This window comes from Sapajus apella, unplaced genomic scaffold (genome assembly GCF_009761245.1).
Source record: "Sapajus apella isolate SASKATOON/1434 unplaced genomic scaffold, GSC_monkey_1.0 scaffold7, whole genome shotgun sequence".
Classification (NCBI taxonomy): Eukaryota; Metazoa; Chordata; class Mammalia; order Primates; family Cebidae; genus Sapajus; species Sapajus apella.
Genome location: NW_022436947.1, coordinates 29,546,894 through 29,567,012, shown reverse-complemented (window position 1 = coordinate 29,567,012; position 20,119 = coordinate 29,546,894). Strand labels below are relative to the sequence as shown.

Below are 20,119 nucleotides of genomic sequence, written 5' to 3'. Positions count from 1 at the left end.
CACATACCAAAGACATATTTAGTGTTTATTTATGCCAGCAACACAGCCTAACCTTTTGTTGTTGTTGTTGTTGTTGTTCCTGAAAGTTCTTGCTACCCAGACCTCCCAGATCTGCCTAATTCTTACCTATTTTAAGCACAACTCTTTAGTCTCCCCTCAATCCTGTGAGCTCTTCCCATCCCAGCTACTAGATATGTCTAACAAACTCCTTTTTTCTTTTAAGTCAATCTGTTTCCTTTACTAGTAACAACAGTAACAACAATGACAAATCTGTAAAATAAAATATAAAAGCATAAGGGGATAAAATTAAATAACCTTATTTGGCAATTCTTTGGGTGACTTTTACTCTTTTCCATTTGGTTTAGGATACTGCAGAAAGTACTAGCCAAAGTATTTAAAGAGCTAAAATCTTGTCCAGGCCTTCCATCAGCTGGCTTCAACATCTGAAGTGTGAATTCATTCTGGTCCTTATTTTTTTTTATGTGTATAGGAAAATGGTTTGGACTGCAAGTTTTGTTATATTCATAAAATATGTTTTATAGAAAAGGCCAAAGATTTTAATGACAATCCCAATACTACAGATCTTCTTTTAAGAAAGTAGCATGTAGATGACTGTTATACTATTTCTTATTCTTTTTAAATAATATTGATTTCATAGAAATGAAATGTTACACTAGTTTTTCACAAGACAAATAAGAATCAAATACTTTCAGACCATTTCCCTAAAGGGATGGAATTACATGTGTTAGAAGGTTTAGCAGTAAGAAAAAAAGTTGGAGTGAAATACTACTACCAGCAAATAGCATTTCACTTGTAAGATCCACACACAAAACAATGCATCTTCTATAAGTTTTTACATTTTATAATACCACAACATTCTCCTGAAATGTAATTCCCTCCCTGTTTTCAATGTTGTATAAATATCAGCCTTATATAAAAGTGTCAAGTTCAAAAGAATTAAAAATTTCTTTAAAAATTTCTTTAAAACCAATGATTTGTTAGACATGTTTTGCTACATTTGTATAAAATTCATTCATATAGGGAGGATCCAAGATGGCTGAATAGGAACAGCTCTGGATTGAAGTTCCCAGTGAAAACGCAGAGAGGGAATGATCACCACATTTCCAAACAAATTTTTACTGCCCACAGACCAGGAGATTCCTGGATGGAAAAGCACCACGAGTCTCCAGCGTGGATGTTAAAGTCAGCGCAGCGGGTCTCCACACAAAAACTCACACAAATCTGGATGCCGATTCAACTGGCAACTGGAACACCTGAGAGACAGAATTGCCTGTTCAACTGAAAAAAGTGGGCTGAAACAGGGGGTCAGATGATCTGGCTTAGCTGGTCCCACCCCCACAAAGACCAGCAAACTGAAACGCTCTGGATTGAGAGTTTCACAGCAAACACAGCTGGACCCAAGATGGTCCAGCTCTGTGGGGGAAAGGGTGCCCACCACTACTGAGGCAGTCTGCCATTACTGTGGCAACCCACTATTACTAAGGCAGTCCGCCATTACTGAGGCAGTCCACCATTACTAAGGCAGTTCGCCATTACTGAGGCAGGCCACCATTACTAAGGCAGTCCACCATTACCACAGCAGTGTGCCATTACCAAGGCATTCCACCATTAATGAGGCAATCTGCCATTCCCAAAGCAGTCTGCCATTACAGACACAGTCCACCATTACTGAGGAAGACCGCCATTACCAAGGCAGTTCAAACTACAACCCTATAAACAAAACTACAAGGAAGTTCACACAGCAGCTAGGCAGAGACCACGGCAGCTCAGCAACGCCTCTGCTGGCAGACTGTGACTAGGCTACCTCCTCGCTGGCCAGGGTATATTTGGAAAAAAAAAAAAAAAAAAACAGCAGAATGACAGGAACTTATAAATAAAATCCCACCTTCCCAAGATAGAGCGTCTGGGGAAAAAAGGCAGTTATGAATTCCGCTGCAGCAGACTTAAACGTACCTGACCAGTAGCTCTGAACAGAACAACGGAGTTCACAGCTCAGCACTTGAGCTCCTATAAGGGACAAATTGTCTCATCAAGCAGTTTTCCAACCCCCGTATAACCAAAGAGACACCTCATAAAGGAGAGCTCAGGCTGACATCTGGCAGGTATCCTTCTGGGACAAAGATAACAGAAGAAGAAAGTGGCAGCAACCCTTACTGCAGCCACCGCAGCTGAGACCCAAGCAAGCAGAGTCTGGAGTGGACCTCCAACAGTCCTACAGCAGGGGGGCCTGAATGTTAGAAGGAAAACTAAGAAACAGAAAGAAATAACTTCATCAGCAACAAAAAGGATGTCCACTCGGAGAACCCATCAGAAAGTCACCAGCCACAAAGACCACAGGTAGATAAATCCACAAAGATGGGAAGAAACCAGCACAAAAAGGATGAAAATAGTCAAAACCAGAACGCCTCTCCTCCTCTAAGGGATCACACTCCTTACCAGCAAGGAACAAGGCTGGATGGAGAATGAGTCTGATGAATTGATAGAAACGGGCTTCAGAAGGTGGGTAATAACAAAATTCTCTGAGCTAAAGATCATGTTCTAACCCAATGCAAAGAAATTAAGAACCTTGAAAAAGGGCTTCACGAAATGCTAATGAGAATAAACAGCTTAGAAAGGAATATAAATGAATTGATGGAGCTGAAAAACACAACACGAGAACTTCGTGAAGCATACACAAGTTTCAATAGCCGAATTGACCAAGCAGAAGAAAGGGTATCAGAGATTGAAGATCAACTCAACGAAATAAAATGAGAAGGCAAGATTAGAAAAAAAAAAAGGGGGGGGTAAAAAGGAATGAACAAAGTCTCCACAAAATATGCCATTATGTGAAAAGACCTAATCTACCTTTTATAGGTGTACCTGAATATGACGGAGAGAATGAATCCAAGCTGGAAAACACTCCTCCAGGATATTATCCAGGAGAACTTCCCTAACCTAGCAAGGCAGGCCAATATTCAAGTACTCCAAGAAATTCAGAGAACACTACAAAGATATTCCTCAAGAAGAGCAACCCCAAGGCACATAATCGTCAGATTCACCAGGGTTGAAATGAAGGAAAAAATGCTAAGGGCAGCCAGAGAGCTGATTTTTTGAAAAGATCAACAAAATAGACCACTAGGTTGATTAATAAAAAAAGAAAAGAGAGAAGAATCAAATAGAGGAAATAAATATGATAAAGGGGATATCACCACAGAGTCCACAGAAATACAAACCACCATCAGAGATTACTACAAACAACTCTATGCAAATAAACCAGTAAACCTGGAAGAAATGGATAAATTCTTGGACACTTGCACCCTCCAAAGCCTAAACCAGGAGGGAAGTTGAAACCCTGAATAAACCAATAACAAAGGCTAAAGTTGAGGCAGCAATTAATAGCTTACCAACCAAAAAAAATCCAGGTCCAGATGGGTTCACAGCCGAATTCTACCAGACATACAAAGAGGAGCTTGTACCACTCATTCTGAAACTATTACAAACAATACAAAAAGAGGGAATCTTCCCCAAATTTTTTTATGAGACCAACATCACCTGATACCAAAACCCGGCAGAGACTTAACAACTAAAGAAAACTTCAGGCTAATATCCATGACGAACATAGATGCAAAAATCTTCAATAAAATACTGGCAAACTGATTGCAACAGCACATCAAAAAGCTTATCCATCGAGATCAAGTAGGCTTCATCCTGGGGATGCAGAGCTGGTTGAACATACACAAGTCTATAAATGTAATTCACCACATAAACAGAACCAAAGACAAAAACACATGATTATCTCAATTGATACAGAGAAGGCCTTCAACAAAATTCAACAGCATTTTATGCTAAAAATTCTCCATAAACTACATGTTGATGGAACGTAACTCAAAATAATAAAAGCTATTTACAACAACCCCACAGCCAATATCATACTGAATGGGTAAAAACTGGAAGGATTCCCTTTGAAATCTGGCACTAGATAAGGATGCCCTCCCTTGCCACCCTTATTCAATACAGTATTGGAAGTTCTAGCCAGAGCAATCAGGCAAGAAAAAGAAATAAAGGGCATTCAATTAGGAAAGGAAGAAGTCAAATTGTCTCTATTTGCAGATGACATGATATTATATTAGAAGACCCCATTGTCTCAGCCCAATATCTCCTTAAACTGATCTATGTATCTACATTTCTATGCAGCCATAGGAAATGATGAGTTTGTGGGGATGAAACTGGAAGCCATCATTCTCAGCAAACTGACACAGGAACAGAGAATCAAGCACCCCATGTTCTCACTCATAGGTGGGTGTTGAACAATAAGAACACATGGACACAGGGAGGGAGCATCACACACTGGGGTCTGTCAGGGGGGACAAGCAGAGGGCCAACAGTGGGTAGGGAGTTGGGAAGGGATAACATGGGGAGAAATGCCAGATATAGGTGATGGGGATGGAGGCAGCAAACCACATTGCCATGTATGTACCTGTGCAACACTCCTGCATGTCCTTTACATGTACCTCAGAACCCAAAATGCAATAATATATATATATATATTTTAATTCATTGGCATAATTACTAAGGAATATATTCATAATAGTATTACGATTTCAATTTTCCTAAAAGGCTAAAATAAATTACTAGTGTCGAAGTCAAGCAAAATTTTGCAAACTGGCATTAACCATGGATTGGTGAGTCTAAAAAGCCAGTAGGAAATCATAGAATAAGATCAGAAGGAGTTTTAATGTTGAAACCAATACATCTATAGAAAAATATTGCTATCAATTCTTCAAAAATTAAGTCATTTTCAAAAGCCTATCAAAGCAAGATTAACAATCATTAAATCACATCTCCAAGAATAATAATTATTTAATTTTAACAGTTATGAAGCATTATCTATATTTGAAAGGCAATGAGATTTTGTTCTTCTCATGAAAGTTTTATCTTCCTAACCTAGGCTTAGATATACTATTTGTTATCACCTCCCAAAACAAGTCAAAACACAGGGAACTTCACCTATCATGGAAGTTACCATGCTAAATTCTGGATGGTAAAGAGGAAGATGAATTCGTCCTTGGTCTTAAGCACTGACAGCCATAGAATCAACTCAATATAATGTGATACATGATAGAAAACAATGGTATCTAGTATAATCTGTTAAGGAAGCAATTAATTCTGTTTAGGAGCAAAGATAAAGCTATAAAGAAAAGGTGACATATTAAACTTTTATAAAAGTAGCAAAAACTCTTATCTAGACAAAGGACTTCATCATTGGTCAGATCTGAGTTTAAATCCCAACTCATATCCCTTGTTGGTAATGTGAAGCTGAGCAAGTTGTTTAGAAACCTAGAATCTAGCCCTAGTTCTGAGGCACATGAGCCATGCCCTTAGGCAACATTTAATATCTCTCAGCTTCAATTTCCTAATCAATTAAGAGAGTCAGTGAGTCATTTTCTATGATCCTTAATTTCCCCTCCAGTAATAACATGAGTCCATACTTTATAGTAAATTAGAGAAATTCTTATTGACATTGAATGTCTTCATTTAGCAAATACCTCTAGAACACCCAATTATGTACTACTGAGCTAAGCAAGTGGAATATATCATTGAGCAAAATAAGGAAAAATCTCTCTTCTCAGGGAGATTACACAGAAAGCATTTATGGAAAAACTCTTAAAATACTTTATTGCATCCTTGTACAAACATAATTTCCCTGTGCAGTTTACATATATATTAAAAATAGCTGGGGAGGGATAACTTGGGGAGAAATGCTGGATATAGATGAAGGGAGAATGGAGGCAGCAAACCACTTGGTTATGTATGCACCTACGCGACAACCCTGTATGATCTGCACATGTACTCCAGAGCCTAAAGTACAATAAAAAAAAGTAGACACTGGAAAATTTCCAAATAACCATAAATATTAACACAGAGAAAGAAATCTAGATAGTGATGAAGTATATTTAGCAGCACTACTATCAAAATCATGTTTTTCTAAATTCACACTGAGTCAGTGAGCCTTAGCAGTTTGACAAAAAGGCAGCATGTTAATGAGAGTCCCCTAAACTAATTTAGTATAGAGCCATATTTTTTCCTCATTTAAATTATTCTGTAGTTTTTTTAAAGAACTATGATACAAATAGGTAAGTTTTATTAAAAGATAAAATCTGTACATGGTGAGAAAATATTAACACAAAAATTTATAATCTCACCTCTTTTTCAGACATTCTACTCCATACCTGGTGTTTTTCAGCCTCATTGTAGGCTATTTCATTATACAAGGTTTTGGGGTTGTTTTTTGTTTATTTGTTTGAGTTATATATTATCACTGTTTGAAAACTGATTTGTTATTCAACAGGCAGTTGTAAGACATCCATTCTCAGGCATCTCCAAAACAGAAACAAAGCCAGACTCTGCCAGGTGATGCAGGGGCTACAGAAAGGATCCATGATGAGGTAAGGCAGAATAGAATAGAGTCGCCCTCAAAATACACAGCAACTTGAGGAGAGTCAAGGCAAATCTTACAGTCTTCATGCTTAGATTCTTCTTTACTAATCCACTAATTTTTCTGCATGACTTTTCTCATTCACTCATGGTAATGTCTTCTTCATAGCTACTATAACATCCTAGATTCTACAGCCTGCCCTCTCTCAAAATGTCTGCATACTTTTGCATCTTTCTATTAATTGCATCCCTTTCTAGAAAAGATCTTACTGGGGTTGTGGTGACTTTCCAGGATAGAGTATAAAGTTCTCATGTTCAGCCTCCTTAATGGCTGTGTGCCTTCGACTGCCTTTGGATAATGGGATCACAGGATTTTCAAAAAACAAAATCTTGGTAGCATATGCCTAAGGCACCCATCAAAAGAGGACTATGGCATAGTAGGTACCATGAACTTTCTAACAAAGAGAGGCACATACTTTCTGTGGACTGTTCAGTATGTAATGATACATTATCACCATAGAGACTATATGTAGAAAGACTGAACTTAAAAGTTACTCCCACAAAGTCCATTTCTTTGACTGGCAGTCATTTTCTGTGTAATGTTCAGTATATAGTGATACAGTAACACCAGAAAGACCGTATGTACAGAGACTGAACTTAAAACTCACTCCCACAAAATTACAGCATTTCTTTAAAGGCACAGAAGTGAAGTAAACACTGACAAATATATGTGGCATATACTAAAAATTTAAAATTCTAAAAGGTGTGAAGAGGTGGGTGTAATCATATGTTTATGTAAATTAAATATGCTCAGCTTAGGAAACTATTCTTTAAAGCAAAACAAAACAAACATACAAATAAAATATTGTGAAAACACTGTTTTTAAAGCAGAGTTGGTCAGCATCAAACATGTACTTCAAAGTAGCATGTCTTAAGTTTCACAACTGGTATTCTTCAAGCTATAAAAGTCAGAATATAGTGACAAATGATGACAATTTTGGGTAAGAGAACAATCATCTTGACAAACATTTTCCAAAGTTTCAGTATTCCAATTTTATCAAGGAGAAACAGCCAGCATTACACAATTGCTAGTCTTAGGTTGTGTGCATCATGCATAAAAATTGAAAAAAATGACGAAGCAAAATATAATATGCAAAGGATAAATGCTTGAGGAAATGGATACCCCATTTTATATGATGTGATTATTATGTACTGCATACCCGTATCAAAATATCTCATGTATCCCATAAATATATACACTTGCTATGTAACCACAAAAATTAAAATAAAAAATTTTTAAAAATACAAAACATAACAAAAAAAACTTTGGAATAATACGTCCGAAATGTTGAATATTTCTATAAAATACTGGAGCCACATGAAAGAAAAGGATACTTATCTCTTTTCTCTACCCTTCAGTCAGTGGGCACGAGATAAATATTCCCTCACCCTCCACCTGCCACCTGCCAGATGCCATCGGCTGCTATCACATAACCATAAAATGAGCCACCCTACAAGGAAGCAGATACCAAGAAAGGGAGAGAAGAGAGATAGAGCTGAATGTCTATAAGCCTTCAAATGATTACTGACTTTGTCACATCTTCTGATGAGTTCTGTTTTTCTTTTTTTTAACATAAGCAAATTCTGTTTCATAAACAAAAGAAATGATGAGAGTGGTATAGGGTTGCAAGATAGAAAAGGGGATATAAACGATCTCTTTCCCTCCTGGTCTACGCGAAAGGCCATGAACATAATGTATGAGCAAGGATGATAACAAACACTAGTTTTGCACTAGCAAAACAAAACAGGGACAGAATAATATGAGCAGACATAATTCCTCATCACTTTCATTTTTCTATTTCAAGTGTCATAAATCATGGATCATATTCCTGCAAACACCCATAAAGCCTACACATTCAAGGTGAACAAGCAGGGTAAAAGTAAAACTAAAACATTGATTTAATCTGTTTTGTTACCTATTAAAGAAAGGAACCAATAAAATTGTGCAATGTTTTAATTATGGAGGATTAAGAGATGTGCCCCTACAAAATTATCCAATGTTTTCATTATAGAGGATTAAAAAACTTCCCCCGAACACTTTAAAGTGTGTAAGTGATGAAAAAAATAATTGTAGAAGAGAAAGGGATCACACACCTCCCACAGAGTGGTTGTTAAATGAGTATTTCTTAAATTTAACAGGAAATATATGAAAAAGAAGGGGGAGTATCCAAGACGGCTGAATAGGAACAGCTCTGGAGTGCAGTTATGAGAGAGAACGCAGAATGTGAGTGATCACTGTATTTCCAAATGAATTTTTACTGCCCACAGACCAGGAGATTTCCGGGCTGAAAAGGGCCACATGTTTCCTGCACAGTTGTTTCAGCCGGCACAGGAGATCTCCACACAAAAACTCAAACAAATCTGGGCGGCAGTTTCAACTGGCACCTGGAACACCTGGGAGACAGAGTCACCCATTCAACTGAAAAAAAAAGGGCTGAAACAGGGAGCCAGGTGATCTGGCTTGGCAGGTCCCACCCTCACAAAGACAATCTATCTGAAACGCTATGGACTGAGAGTTTCACAGCAAGCAAAGATAGACCCAAGATGATCCAGCTCTGTGGGGGGTAGGGCGTCCACCATTACCAAGGCATCCCACCACTAGGGAAGCAGTCTGTCATTACTGAGGCAGTCTACCATTATCGAGGCAATCTGCCATTACCAAAGCACTCCGCCATTACCGAGGCACTCTGCCATTACCAAGCCACTCCACCATTACCGAGGCAGTCCACCATTACCAAGGCAGTTCTAACTACAGGTATTGATCAACTTACGACCTATGCAACTTACGACCATTCGACTTTACGACCACAATCGCGAGCCACGACTGCTCCGCATCTGGCAGTGCAAACGTTGCCCAGCTGGGCATACGAAAGTGCAGACCAGCTTCCAGCAGCACTACCATCTCCGCGTGAACCATACATATAGCCTACTCAACTTACGACCAAACAGTGTTACCGGTCCGCGGTCCCGACCGTGGTCATAAGTCGAGCACTAGCTGTATACCTCTATAAACAAAACGACAAGAAAGTTCACACAGCAGTTGGGCAGATCCCACGGGAGCTAAGCAACCCCTCTGCTGGCACACTGTGACGAGGCTACCTTCTCACTGGGCAGGGCATCTCTGAAAAAAGGCAGCGGCATGTCAGGAAGTTATACATAAAGCCCCACCTTCCCAGGGCAGAGCATCCAGGAAAAAAAAGGCGGTTATGAGTTCCACTGCAAAAGACTTAAACGTACCTGCCCAGCAACTCTGAACAGAACAATGGAGCTCACAGCTCAGCAACTGAGCTCCTATAAGGGATAGACTGTCTCCTCAAGCAGCTCCATGACCCCCGTGTATCCAAAGAATCACCTTATAAAGGAGAGCTCAGGCTGACATCTGGCAGGTATCCTTCTGGGATGAAGATAACAGAAGAAGAAACTGGCAGCAACATTTACTGTTCTGCAGCCATCACAGGTGATCCCCATACAAGAAGGGTCTGGAGTGGACTTCCAGCAGCGGGGCCTTTTAGAAGGAAAACTAAAAAACATAAAGAAATAATTTTATCATCAAGAGAAAACACATCAACTCAGAGACCCCATCCGAAAGTCACAAACTACAAAGACCACAGGTAGATCAATCCACAAAGATGGGAAGAAACCAGGGCAAAAAGGATTAAAAACACAAAACCAGAATGCCTCTCCTCCTCCAAGGGATCACAACTCCTCACCAGCAAGGGAACAAAGCTGGATGGAGAATGAGTCTGATGAATTGGCAGAAACAGGCTTTAGAAAGTGGGTAATAATAAACTTCTATGAGCTAAAAGAGCATGTTACAATTCAATGCAAAGGAACTAAGAACCTTGAAAAAAGGTTTGATGAAACAGTAACCAGAAAAAACAGCTTAAAGAAGAATATAAATGAATTGATGGAGCTGAAAAACACAACACGAGAACTTCACAAAGCATACACAAGTTTCAATAGCCAAATCGACCAAGCAGAACAAAGGATATCAGAACTTGAATCATCTCAATGAAATAAAACAAGAAGGCAAGATTCAAGAAAAGAGAGCGAAAAGAAATTCACAAAGCCTCCAAGAAACATGGGATTACGTGAGAAGACCTAATCTACATTTGATAGATGTACCTGAGTGTGATGGAGAGAATGAATCTAAGCTGGAAAACACTCTTCAGGATATTATCCAGGATAACTTCTTCAACCTAGGAACTCAGGCTACTATTCAAGTCCAGGAAACACAGAGACCACCACAAAGATATTCCTCAAGAAGAGCAACCAAAAGCACATAATTATCAAATTCACCAGGGTTGAAATGGAGGAAAAAGTCCTAATGGCAGCCAGAGAGAAAGGTCGAGTTTATCCACAAAGGGAAGCCCATTAGACTCATAGCGGACCTCTCAGCAGAAAACCAACAAGCCAGAAGACAGTGGGGGCCACTATGCAACATCCTTAAAGAAAAGGACATTCACACTAGAATTTCATATCCAGCCAAACTAAGCTTCATAAACGAAGGGGAAATAAAATCTTTTATGAACAAGCAATTGCTGAGAGATTTCATCACCACCAGACCTGCCTTACAAGAGCTCCTACAAGATGCTCTAAACATAGAAAGAACAACCAGTACCAGCCACTCCAAAAACGTACCAAATGGTAAAGAGCATTGATACAATGAAGACACTGTTATCAACTAATGGGCAAAACAACAAGCAAGCATCAAAACAGCAGGATCAAATTCACACATAACAATATTAACTTTAAATGTAAATGAGCTAAATGCCCCAATCAAAAGACACAGACCGGCAAATTGGATAAAAAGACAAAGCCCATCAGTGTGCCATATCCAGGAAACCCATCTCATGTGCAAGGACACACATAGGCTCAAAATAAAGGGGTGGAGGAAGATTTACCAAGCAAATGGAGAACATAAAAAAGTAGGAGTTGCAATCCTAGTCTCTGATAAAGTAGAAATTAAAGCAACAAAGATCAAGAGAGACAAAGAAGGGCACTACATAATGGTAAAAGGATCAATGCAACAAGAAAGGCTACGGATCCTAAATATATACGTACCCAATACAGGAGCACCCAAATACATAAAGCAAGTTCTTAATGACCTACAAAGAGACTTAGACTTCCACACAATAATAGTGGGAGACTTTAACACTCTACTGCCAATATTAGACAGATCAATGAGACAGAAAATTAACAAGGATATCCAGGATTTAAACTAAGATCTGGACCAAGCAAACATAATAGACATTTACAAAACTCTCCACCACAAATCCACACAATATATATTGTTCTCAACACCATATCACACCTACTCTAAAATTGAACACATAATTGGAAGTAAATCACTCCTCAGTAAATGCAAGAGAACAGAATTCATAACCGTCTCTCAGACCAGAGTGTATTCAAATTAGAACTCAGGATTAAGAAACTCACTCAGAACCACACATCGTGGAAACTGAACAACTGGCTCCTGAATGTCGACTGGATAAACAATGAAATGAAAGCAGAAATAAAGATGTTCTTCAAAACCAATGAGAACGAAGACACAACGTACCAGCATCTCTGGGACACATTTAAAGCAGTCTCTGGAGGGAAATTTACAGCAATAAATGCCCACAAGAGAAGCAAGGAAAGATGTAAAATTGATAACCTATTGTCAAAATTAAAAGAGCTAGAGGAGCAAGATCAAAAAAACTCAAAAGCTAGCAGAAGACAAGAAATAACTAGGATCCGAGCAGAACTGATAGAAGGAGATAGAGACACAAGAAACACTTCAAAAAAAAATCAATAAATCCAGGAGCTGTTTTTTAAAAAGATCAACAAAATAGACCACTAGGCTGATTAATAAAAAAGAAAAGAGAGAATAAAATAGACACAATAAAAAATGATAAAGGGGATATCACCACAGAGTCCACAGAAATACAAACCACCATCAGAGATTACTACAAACAACTCTATGCACATAAACCAGTAAACCTGGAAAAAATGGATAAATTCCTGGACACTTGCACCCTCCCAAGCCTAAACCAGGAAGAAGTCAAAACCCTGAATAGACCAATAACAAGGGCAGACATTGAGGCAGCAATTAATACCTTACCAACCAAAATAAATCCAGGTCCACATGGGTGCACAGCCAAATTCTACCAGACATACAAGGAGGAGCTGGTACCACTCCTGCTGAAACTATTCCAAACAATCCAAAATGAGGGAGTCCTTCCCAAATCTTCTTATGAGACCAACATCACCCTGATACCAAAACTCGGCAGAGACTCAACAACAAAAGAAAACTTCAGGATAATATACATCGTGAACACAGATGCAAAAATCTTCAAAAAAAAAAAAAATACTGGCAAACTGATTGCAACAGCACATCAAAAAGGTTATCCATCAAGATCAAGTAGGCTTCATCCCAGGATGCAAGGCTGGTTCAACATACGCAAGTCTATAAATCTAACCCACCACATACAGAGAACCAAAGACAAAAACCACATGATTATCTCAATAGATGCAGAGAAGGCCTTCAACAAAATTCAACAGCCCTTTATGCTAAAAACTCTCAATAAACTACATATTGACAGAATGTATCTCAAAATAATAAAAGCTGTTTACAACAACCCCACAGCCAATATCATACTGAATGGGCAAAAACTGGAAGCATTCCCTTTGAAATCTGGCAGTAGAAAAGGAAGCCCTCTCTCACTACTCCTATTCAATATAGTACTGGAAGTTATAGCCAGAGCAATCAGGCAAGAAAAAGAAATAAAGGGCATTCAATTAGGAAAGGAGGAAGTCAAATTGTCTCTATTTGCAGACAACATAATAATATATTTAGAAGACCCCATCTTCTCAGCCCAAAATCTCCTTAAACTGATAAGCAACTTCAGCAAAGTCTCAGGATACAAAGTCAGTGTGAAGAAATCGCAAGCATTCCTATACACACCAATAAAAGACTTAAAGAGAGCCAAATCAAGAATGAACTGCCATTCATAATTGCTACAAAGAGAATAAAAAACCTAGGAATAACACTAACAAAGGATGTAAAGGACCTCTTCAAGGAGAACTACAAACCACTGCTCAAAGAAATAAGAGAAGATAGAAACAGATGGAAAAACATTCCATGCTCATGGTTAGACAGAATCAATATTGTGAAAATGGCCATACTGCTTAAAGTAATTTATAAATTAATGCTATCTCAATCAAGCTACCTATGACCCTCTTCACAGAACTGGAAACAACCATCATAATCTTCATATGGAACCAAAAGGGAGCCCACATAGCCAAGACAATCCTAAGCAAAAAGAACAAAGCTGGAGGCATCATGCTACCTGACTTCAAACTATACTACAAGGCTACAGTAATCAAAACAGCATGGTACTGGTACCAACACAGTGACATAGACCAATGGAACAGAACAGAGGGCTCAGAGGCAACGCCACACATCTGCAACCATCTGATCTTTGACAAACCTGACAAAAACAAGCAACAGGGAAAGGATTCCCTGTTTAATAAATGGTGTTGGGAAAACTGGCTAGCCGTGTGCAGAAAGCAGATACTGGACCCCTACCTGACACCTTGCACTAAAATTAACTCTAGATGGATTAAAGACTTAAACGTAACACCTAACACCATAAAACTCTGGAAGAAAACCTAGGCAAAACCATTCAGGACACAGGCATATGCAAGGACTTCATAACTAAAACACCAAAAGCATTGGGAACAAAAGCCAACATAGACAAATGGAATCTAATTAAACTCCAGAGCTTCTGTACAGCAAAAGAAACAATCATTAGAGTGAACCTGCAACCAACAGAATGGGAAAAAAGTTTTGCAATCTACCCATATGACAAAGGGCTAATATCAGGAATCTACAAAGAACTAAAACAGATTTATAAGAAAAAAACAAACCCATTCAAAAGTGGGTGAAGGACATGAACAGACACTTTTCAAAAGAAGACACATATGCAGCCAACAAACGTAGGAACAAATGCTCTTCATCACCGGTCATTAGAGAAATGCAAATCAAAACCACACTGAGATACCATCTCACAGCAGTTAGAATGGCGATCATTAAAAAATCTAGAGACAACAGATGCTGGAGAGCATCTGGAGAAATAGGAACACTTTTACATTGTTGGTGGGAGTGTCAACTAGCTCAACCATTGTGGAAGACAGTGTGGCAATTCCTCAAGAACCTAGAAATAGAAATTCCATTTGACCCTGCAATCTCATTACTGGGTATATATACAAAGGATTATTAATCATTCTATTATACACATGCACACGTATGTTCATTGTGACACTGTTTACAATAGCAAAGACCTGGAACCAACCCAAATGCCCATCAATGACAGACTGAACAAGGCAAATGTGGCACATATACACCATGGATTATGCAGCCATAAAAAACGATGAGTCCATGTCCTTTGCAGGGACATGGATCAATCTGGAAAACAACATTCTCAGCAAACTCACAAAAGAACAGAAAATCAAACACCGCATGTACTCACTCATAGGCGGGTGTTGAACAATGAGAACACATGGACACAGGGAGGGGAGCATCACACACTGGGGTCTGTTGTGGGGGACTAGGGGAGGGACAGCAGCGGGTAGGGAGTTGGGGAGGGATAACATGGGTAAAAATGGCAGATACAGCTGACAGGGGCGATGGAGGCAGCAAATCACATTGCCATGTATGTACTTATGCAACAATCCTGCATGTTCTGCACATGTACCCCAGAACCTAAAGTGCAATAAAAAATATATATATAAAATATATATACATATATATAGATAATATATATACACACACAGACACACATATATATATGAAAAAGAAAAAGAATTTGAGATGATTAAAAAAGTTAGCATCTGGAAGAAGTTTGGCATTGAGGAATAAATTATGGGCAGAATTGCTTTGAAAACTGGATGAGATGTTTGCAAATATACTCAGCAAATGACATGCAGTGAATACACTGAAACTGAGAAATAACACTGAATAAAGGAGAGAAGCTTGCTTTTCATTGCCACTAAGTAAGGTGAAGTGGAAAAGAGTCCACACAGTTAGGATCCTCTTTCTTGGTCCTTTTATGATCCAGGAGCTGCTACTTTTAAAGCTGCTCTGGAGCAGGGATTTCAATTTGTCTGTTTTCTTGACAACTTCAGTTATAAGCTTTGTGAATGCTTATAAGCTCCCCTAGGAGAAAAATTGGCTAGTGAGGATTATGAACTAAAGGAAAATGCCTTCAAGGATGGGTCGGTAAGAGTAGGATAAATTCTAATATTATACAAAAATAGTAAGATTATACTCTACATATTTTATACCAAATTAATTTCTCCTGTGCTGAGTACAGTAACTCATAAATCCCGCTCACTCTGTCCCCAAGCATGAATGAAGAACATGAGAAAATACACCAGGGATTTAAATGAACACATTTTTAAGTTAAGGAACTCATACTTAAGAATGGCTTATGTTTTAGAAAATACTATTTTGAATCAAAGTTGAAGTAGGTTTTTTTTTTCCCCTACTTTTTTAATCATGGAGGAAAAAGAAATGTCAAACATCTCTTTCTGATGGTAGGCTTGCTCTGACCCTTCCCATTTTAATCTGCAACAAAGACCTCATTCAGTTCCTGAAAAAAGCCAAGCCTTCATCATGGTCACTTCAAATTATATAATGGGAGCTGCTCTGAACTATCCAAGCACAAAGCAGGTCTCCAAAAATTGCTCACATGCTAAAGTTTGATATTGTCATAAAAAAGTGTCTATAAATGCATACTGAATAATGCAAATTTGTAACCTGTTGACAAAGCATAAGCATAAATCAAGTCAATAATCGTGTAATAAATTCACCACTGAGCCTTTTATCTTTCCTAGTACTAATCACTCTGTAGCTGGCAAGTCCTAGGCTGGGCTGGTAACTTTAAGTAAATGGAATGGAAAGACTGGCATCCTAGAAGAACAACTGAGAAAAGCCTAATAGAACTTAGTGATAAGAAGCTAGTTCTCAGGAGGAAAAACTCCAAAATAAAAAATGAAAAAAAAATGACAAGACTCTTCAATTCTATAAAGCCAGCTTTTCAAAGTCAATTCTTTCTCCCACATTATTATAGTCCTTATATCTAAGAAGCACTCTGATGAACAACTTAACAAAAGTTTCCTTGCATTTTTCACAGTATAAAGGGGAAAAAGCCATACAGTTCTTATCAAGTTAAAACCAAAAGACAGATCCTGAGACTCAGAAAAGTAAAGATGTAAGTAAAACGCCTTTGGCCATAAATCAAAAGCTAATAGGGTCTAACCACATGAATATGACCCTTTAATAGTATTCTCTGCTAGCATGGCAACCTAAGTGAGAAAACGAAGTGTTTGGGTTATCAAAGCCTGTGCAAAGACACTGGATGCTATATCCTAAGTTAGCTAAAGCTATCGCATTGCTGAGGAAAACTTACGTCGGGTGAAACTGTTATCACTAAGTCTTTAGACTTTAGTTTTCGGAGACAAGAAAATGTGAAATTTAAGCATCAAATACGATATAATGATCTATCAAGAAGATCTGAATATTTTTGGTAAATGTTTACAGTTCTTACCAGAGTTTTAGCTCCTTCATAGCGGGGGTTTTATACATTAGTGCTGTCTCCCACTATTTAGGAGGTGCTCAGTAAGAGAGTCTTCACTGATGATTAACTCAGCAGAACTCTCAGGATGTAAACTACAGACTAAAAGTACTCACACACTGATGCCATATTTGCCAAACATAGAAAGGAACACGCTTGATGAGTGTTGCTACAAAGAGCAGAGGCAGATCAAAAGACAAAACTACCAGGAAACAAACAAAAAACTATCAGAAGTAATAATAATAATAGTCTTGTAAGATAGTAGAGTATCTGCCACCAAAAAAAGTGGTTTTTAATCCAATCCACTTGCCTAAATTATAATATCCAGGTCTGGTACTCAACTTGCTCATTCATATTTTCTGAGTGAAGACTGGAAATGTGCATAACAAACACAGTTATCATGTTGGGAGAAAAACAACATGCAATCCTGGCTAAACAACCATACCTGAGCAAACTATGAGCGGATTTCCTGCATTTGGTAAGTGACTTTTTGTTTGTTTGTTTGTTTTTGAGACAAAGTCTTGCTCTTTCACCCAGGATGGAGTGTGGTGGCACCATCTTGGCTCACTGCATCCTCTGCTTCTCGGGTTCAAGCAGTTCTCCTGCCTCAGCCTCTCGAATAGCTGGGATTACAGGCGTGCAACACCATGCCTGGCTAATTTTTGTATTTTTAGTAGAGATAGGGTATTACTATGTTGGCAGGCTGGTCTTGAACCCTTAACCTCAAGTGATTCATCCACCTCAGCCTCACAAAGTTCTGGGCTTACAAGCATGAGCCACCATGCCTGGCCAAACGTGACATTTTTGAAGTCAGATTCATGTGAAATGTAAGAGGCTTTGTCTCTATGAGATTATGCAGTTGGGTAAAATGAAGTACCATGGCAACAACAACAACAATAGTAATATGGGAAACCTAAAAACATGCATTACTTGAGACTTGCTACAGTAGCATTTTTAAAGAACTCAGGCTCTGGATTTAAAGTGACCCAAATTCAAATCCTACAAAATTTACTAGCTCTATGACCTTGAACAAACTACTTATCTTCTCAAAGCCTCAATTTCTTACAATAGTTACTAACAGAGAAACTATGTGGAGTAACTCTGTGTTACATAACACACACCCAAAATTACAAAAAATGAAGAGTAATGACACAAATATCTAAAGATATCTGACAAGTTTTTAGTTAAAAAAAAATTGCAAAAGTAAAAAAGCCTCATAATCTTATTAATTTAAAATGTATATGTGGCCAATAAACACATAAAAAGATGTTCAACATCATTAGTTATCAGGGAAATACAAATCAAAACTAAAAGATACTACTTTACATCTACTAGGATGGCTATAATCAAAGAAACAGGTAACAGTGTTGACAAGGATGTGGAGTAGCTGAACCCCATACATTGCTAGTAAGAATGTGAAATGGAGCAGCTCCTTCAGAAAACAGTTTGGTATTTTCTCAAATGCTTAAACATGAACTTACCATATAATCCAGCAATTTCACTCCTAGATATATATGCATGAAAATTGAAAACAGGTATTCAAATATTTGTATACAAATGTTCATAGCAGCATTATTCATGATAGCCAAAACGTGGAAACAATCCAAATGTTTATCAACTGATGACTGGACACATAAAATGAGGTCTAGCCATACAGTGGAATATTGCGCAATAAAGTATATTTTTTTTAAAAGTCAGTTCCAAGAAGCACTGTTTATGAGTATGAGAGCACATGTGAATACAAAACAGAGAAAGATTAAATATTCACTGACAGGGATAACTTGTGGCATATTTATACAATGGAAAATTACAGTAAAAGTTAGTAATCTATGGTTACATGCAACAATATGAATAAATCTTAGTTCCATAATGTTGAATAAAAGATGCAAGTCTAAAAAAAACATATTGGTATACTCTTTTAATAGTCTAGTTATTCTGCATGAGAAACAAGTATACAATTCCCGAAGAATACAAGATAATTTAAAACATATCATAACTATATTTTCACATAGTAGACCTTCCCATATTTATGCATATTTAATTAGAATGATATTTATTAAAAGGCTAATGAGATCATTTTGAAACACGCTTACTGAAAACCTAATCTGGCAGTAGAATACAACCTGTTTATTAATTGAAGAACACAATATACGACATTTGTACACAGTAAAAGAGGGAACAGAATTACCAAGAAAATATCATTGAAAACGTCAAGTAAACCTTATGTTTAAAAAAAAGTCCAATTGAAGATAAGAAATATCATGTACAGTATCACTTCCTCACTTCTACAACATAATTCAAACTTAAAGTGTTATGTAAATAAAAATTTATATTCCAAAAAACACACCCAATGAGAGTACATAAATTATACATGCATTATGCAGGATAATAGTTTTTATAGACATTTAAATAAAAGCCATTTTTAAAATTCCAAATTAGGCCAAGGTGTTTACATGGTGAAATAAAATTTCATAGCATGGCACCTTAAAACAATCTCACATTAGATTGCTGCACTTCAGAAAAGCACTATTGATATTTCACTGAGCCAAGAAAATAATTCCCTTATCATGTGAACATAGTGGAAAGGAACCATGGTGAATGTAAAATAGAAATGCCAGTCATTTTCTCAAATAATAATATATTAATAATAATGATACATATCTGAAAGCTTATTGTTTCAAGATCAGAAAATTCCAGAAATATCGAAATGTCACATATTATCAAACTCTAAATTAAAAATTGTCTAACATGTAACTGCCTGCTACTTGCTCATCAAGTAAAACAAGAATTCATTTTAAGACTAAGTAAGAAAGCTAGCAAGTCAGTTCAAGTCTGGAAGTTTTACATGAAATAACATTCATGAACAACTTTATATTCTAACATTAATAACAGATTTTATACCTCCACATAAGTATAGGTAAAAATAAAATCCATGTATACATTCCAAGTGGCAACTGTTCTCTACAATTGATTTAGTATTATGAATTATCTAAATAAAATTCAAA

General features: G+C 37.6%; 1 protein-coding gene and 1 long non-coding RNA gene across 7 annotated transcripts in view; one reads left to right on the top strand and one right to left on the bottom strand.

The window, feature by feature from the left end:
* Positions 1-20,119, bottom strand: part of IMMP2L (inner mitochondrial membrane peptidase subunit 2) — an 865,268-nt gene that overhangs the window by 690,213 nt on the left and 154,936 nt on the right. The window lies entirely within an intron of this gene.
* Positions 1,174-8,907, top strand: LOC116549971. The gene is made up of 3 exons (XR_004268180.1): positions 1,174-1,191; positions 3,429-3,432; positions 8,810-8,907. It is a non-coding gene; the product is annotated as an uncharacterized LOC116549971 (long non-coding RNA).